Source organism: Rhipicephalus microplus, unplaced genomic scaffold (assembly GCF_043290135.1).
Source record: "Rhipicephalus microplus isolate Deutch F79 unplaced genomic scaffold, USDA_Rmic scaffold_151, whole genome shotgun sequence".
NCBI classification, from domain to species: domain Eukaryota; kingdom Metazoa; phylum Arthropoda; class Arachnida; order Ixodida; family Ixodidae; genus Rhipicephalus; species Rhipicephalus microplus.
The window spans coordinates 500,001-504,954 of record NW_027464722.1 but is presented as its reverse complement, the minus strand read 5'-3'; the positions used below and the strand labels follow the sequence as shown (position 1 = coordinate 504,954).

At 57.7% G+C, this 4,954-nt stretch overlaps 2 non-coding genes across 2 annotated transcripts in view; both read left to right on the top strand.

The window, feature by feature from the left end:
• Nucleotides 1-1,349: 1,349 nt before the first annotated feature.
• Nucleotides 1,350-3,164, top strand: LOC142791215 (small subunit ribosomal RNA). Its single transcript, XR_012890078.1, has one exon. It is a non-coding gene; the product is annotated as a small subunit ribosomal RNA (ribosomal RNA).
• A 1,719-nt stretch (nucleotides 3,165-4,883) lies between these two features.
• LOC142791190 (5.8S ribosomal RNA) overlaps nucleotides 4,884-4,954 on the top strand; it is a 153-nt gene continuing 82 nt past the window's right edge. Inside the window, exon 1 of the ribosomal RNA XR_012890053.1 lies at nucleotides 4,884-4,954. This exon is cut by the window's right edge and continues 82 nt beyond it. This is a non-coding gene — a ribosomal RNA (5.8S ribosomal RNA).

Here is a 4,954-nt window from a genome sequence, read left to right as displayed (position 1 = left end):
GTTCGCCGTTTTTGGCAGAGTGAGTGCTGGCACTCCGGCGAAGCGAAAGAGCGTGAATGCGCCCACGAAAGTAGCGTATTTGGACGTGCTTGACGGCGACCGCCGCAGGAGTACGAAAAACCACGTCAGCCGGGGCGAGCGACCCACGGCGGTCTGGGTGCTTATCGCTGCTATTATAGGGGCACCCCGGCAGACGCAGAAAGAAAAAAAAAAATGGGGACATGGCGTGCGTCACCGTGCGGCTTCGCAGCGTTGCCGAAGTCGCCGAGCCCTTCGACTGAGCCGAACGGCGGACAGGGAACGTTGGTCGGCCGTTCTAACCTGTCGGTGCCACGCCGAGACGTCGTTAAGGAAAACCGCGTCGTGGGCCTCTACGACGCCGTCGAGTCGTTGTACGTTTGGTGTCCAGCGTGTCGGCGGCGAGTAGCGGACACGTCGTTCACGACTTCGGTCTTTCGCAGTCGACGCGAACTTGCGGAGAGTCGTGGTGCCTCACGTTTTCGGCAGAAACCGCGGCGGAATTTTCCCGTGCGTGCGCGCACGACCTCGGTGCTGTGCCGTCAGCGTAGTGTTGCACAAACTCGTGGCCTACCCAAGGTGCGGTACGTTTGCGGCCGTATCCTCGGTGGGAATTTCGTGAGTAGGGTCGCAAATTCTACGACCTCGGCGGGTTTGAGAGCGACGTAGACTTGTGGCACGCTCAACATGCCACACGTTTCGGGGCACACCCGCGGTGAAATTTTCTCGAGTACGCTCGTATTAGGGCCCAAGGAGGTCTGGGTACTTATCGCTGCTATTATGTGGGGGTTCTCGTGAGCGGCGTACGCGAAAGCGACCGGGTGTCTGATATGCGGCGGGCTTCGGCCTCGTCAAGCGTGTCCTCGGGTCTGCTCCAGGGGAATCCACGGCAGTCGTCTGCAGCCTCATCCGCTTGATGCGTTAGGGGCTGGTTGTCGGACGGTGCCGTTTTACCACGATATCGAGGTGTGTTCCGTGTCGTCCTCGGGCGATTCAGATGCGAAAGCGCCGAAGACGCGGGCGTGACCCGTCGTCTGGCGGCTTTGCAGTCTCGGCTCCGTTGCTAGTTCCGGCCGGTCCACCGACAGTGCAGCGGGCTTGGGCAACCCGCACGGCGCGACCGAGTCGATGCAACGAAAAAGAGCGAGCATGAACGTGCTTCTTGCCGCACGGCTCCCACTCGTCTTTCGGGAAGGTTGTGCCGTAGCGAGCTCGAACGCCGTCATCTCGGAGTGCAAAATAAGCGTGTTGGGGCGCCTGAAGGTGGCCTCCGCCGCACACAGACTGCGTCCGGCCCGCCGAGGGCGAGGACGGACGCGCAGTCGAACGATTACCTGGTTGATCCTGCCAGTAATCATATGCTTGTCTCAAAGATTAAGCCATGCATGTCTAAGTACATGCCGAAATAAGGCGAAACCGCGAATGGCTCATTAAATCAGTTATGGTTCCTTAGATCGTTTCTTCCTACTTGGATAACTGTGGCAATTCTAGAGCTAATACATGCAGTGAGCCTGGAGCCCTTTGGGTAACGGGTGCTTTTATTAGACCAAGATCGATCGGGTTTCGGCCCGTATTGTGTGGTGACTCTGGATAACTTTGTGCTGATCGCATGGCCACGAGCCGGCGACGTTTCTTTCAAGTGTCTGCCTTATCAACTTTCGATGGTAGGTTACTTGCTTACCATGGTTGTTACGGGTAACGGAGAATCAGGGTTCGATTCCGGAGAGGGAGCCTGAGAAACGGCTACCACATCCAAGGAAGGCAGCAGGCGCGCAAATTACCCACTCCCGGCACGGGGAGGTAGTGACGAAAAATAACAATACGGGACTCTTTTGAGGCCCCGTAATTGAAATGAGTACACTCTAAATCCTTTAACGAGGATCAATTGGAGGGCAAGTCTGGTGCCAGCAGCCGCGGTAATTCCAGCTCCAATAGCGTATACTAAAGCTGCTGCGGTTAAAAAGCTCGTAGTTGGATCTCAGTTCCAGACGAGTAGTGCATCTACCCGATGCGACGGCTCGGACTGAACATCATGCCGGTTCTTTCTTGGTGCACTTCATTGTGTGCCTCGAGATGGCCGGTGCTTTTACTTTGAAAAAATTAGAGTGCTCAACGCAGGCGAGTCGCCTGAATAAACTTGCATGGAATAATAGAACAAGACCTCGTTTCTGTTCTGTTGGTTTTTGGAATACGAGGTAATGATTAAGAGGGACGGACGGGGGCATTCGTATTGCGGCGCTAGAGGTGAAATTCTTGGACCGTCGCAAGACGAACTACTGCGAAAGCATTTGCCAAGAATGTTTTCATTGATCAAGAACGAAAGTCAGAGGTTCGAAGGCGATCAGATACCGCCCTAGTTCTGACCATAAACGATGCCAACCAGCGATCCGCCTGAGTTACTCAAATGACTCGGCGGGCAGCTTCCGGGAAACCAAAGTATTTGGGTTCCGGGGGAAGTATGGTTGCAAAGCTGAAACTTAAAGGAATTGACGGAAGGGCACCACCAGGAGTGGAGCCTGCGGCTTAATTTGACTCAACACGGGAAAACTTACCCGGCCCGGACACTGGGAGGATTGACAGATTGAGAGCTCTTTCTTGATTCGGTGGATGGTGGTGCATGGCCGTTCTTAGTTGGTGGAGCGATTTGTCTGGTTAATTCCGATAACGAACGAGACTCTAGCCTATTAAATAGGTGCGGGGTTCCCAGCACCTTACAACCTTCTTAGAGGGACAAGCGGCTCCTAGCCGCACGAAACAGAGCAATAACAGGTCTGTGATGCCCTTAGATGTCCGGGGCCGCACGCGCGCTACACTGAAGGAAGCAGCGTGTCTTTATCCCTGTCTGAAAAGACTGGGTAACCCGTGGAACTTCTTTCGTGATTGGGATAGGGGCTTGCAATTGTTCCCCTTGAACGAGGAATTCCCAGTAAGCGCGAGTCATAAGCTCGCGTTGATTACGTCCCTGCCCTTTGTACACACCGCCCGTCGCTACTACCGATTGAATGATTTAGTGAGGTCTTCGGACCGATGTCCGGCGCGGCCTTTCGGTTGCGCCGGTCTGTTGGAAAGATGACCAAACTTGATCATTTAGAGGAAGTAAAAGTCGTAACAAGGTTTCCGTAGGTGAACCTGCGGAAGGATCATTAACGGATTGTGAAGGGTGAGCGCCTCAGCTGCGTCTGCGCCCGACACTTTCTGCCGCTGACCCCGTTTGGACGCGGGGTCGGCTTTTCCCCACGGGGCTGCCTGAATGTGGAGCGGCACCCCGTGACAAATTGTTGCGCCCAGCGGACGCCAACACCGCGACCTTGGACGGTCGGCCAGGTGGCGGACGCGGGTACAAACGGCGCAACGCACTCATAGGTCGGCTTTCGACCCGCCACTGCACCGTGGCTCGAAGCGCTCGAAATGCGCGACCCGACCGCTGCGGGACCGCCTAGTACTGTAAACAGGAGCGGCGGAGCGCGAACGGCGAGTCGTGGTTACGTCGGTAGAAGGCGAGGCTGCGCGTTCCCGAAACGCCAGCCGAGTGCCCTCCCGACCGTTCGAGCGTGCAAGAACGAGACCCGACAATCGCGCGGCGACTGCCAAGTACGAGAGGAACGGCACAAGCGTCGGCGGTCGGTCAAGGAACTGGCGATGTGACGGGTCCGCTGTGCACCAGTGCATACCGTCCCGCCGTCCGCGGCAAGCGCCTCCGCGTCCTCGGGTGACGGAGGCTGCCGGTCGGTTCTTGCAGGCGAGGGATCTCGCTGGCACCGGTTCGCGTTGACGCGCGGCCGGTCATGGCACGGCGATGCGACGGCCGAGGTGCGCAGTACTCGATGGAGGAACCGCACGCTCCGATGACCGTCCCGCCCTCCGCGGCGTATGCGTACCGACCGTAATGGTTGCAGCAGCGCCGGCCGGCTTTTGAATTCGCCACACGAAACACGGTGCGAGATCGCGGTTAGGGGAGCGTCGACGTTGCCAGGCGTTTTGCTTGCTGCCGAGGGAAAGGCGGCACGGCCACGTCGCGCTCGTCGCGATTAGCGGGTCTGCGCGCTTTGGGAAGGTGCCGCAACGACTTGCCGAAAGAGGAAGCACGGAAGAACGAGGGACTTGGACGTCCCGACAATTGAACGCACTTGCGGCCAGGCCCTTGCTGGCTTCGTTCTTCCGCCTCGAGTAGGCTCGTACGCGGCTCCGGCGCCGAAAGTGGTCCTTGGCACCGACTTCGGTGGACGTGGGAAGTGCCGCGCAAGTACGGCGCGCCTGGCTCCACCTGTTGGCTAAAGTAGGCAGCCGGATCGGCATTTTGGTGTGCGGTGGCAAACCGTGGATGCGAAAAAAGCTTGTGCGATTTCGTGGAACAAAAAGCGGGGGTCCCCCTTTTTATGCGGAGGAGACCGACCCGCCCGCCGTGGTGAACCGCGACGCCACGGTAAAAACGGGAGAGGCTTGTCGATGGGACCGTGCATCCCGCGCTCCACGGAGGCCGGGAGGCGGCCGCCCGAGGAAATGTGTAGCCGTCGAGGCCCGCATCTGCGTGCACTCTTATCCAAATGGGTGTACCGCAGGCATTTTCTGGTTAGGCGGGCCAATGAGAGCGAGCACACAACGATACCTACGGGTCCGGCTTGGAGAACCGGCTTCGACGCCTCCCGAGTATTTATAGAGGGGTGGACCACGAAAGCACTCGCAAGTAGCGGAAGCGAAACGCCGTCCGAAACACACCGTTTGCTCGATTTGCGGCAGCCGAAAAAGGCGCGGCAGAGTTTTGGAGTCCAAGCGTGCGCTGAAAAGCGCCCTTCTTGGCCACTGTTTGGCCGAGTGCCAGAAACGTTTGGTTTTGACTGTACGGAATTGAACAAACACTTTTTCACGACTCTAAGCGGTGGATCACTCGGTTCTCGGGTCGATGAAGAACGCAGCCAGCTGCGAGACTTGGTGTGAA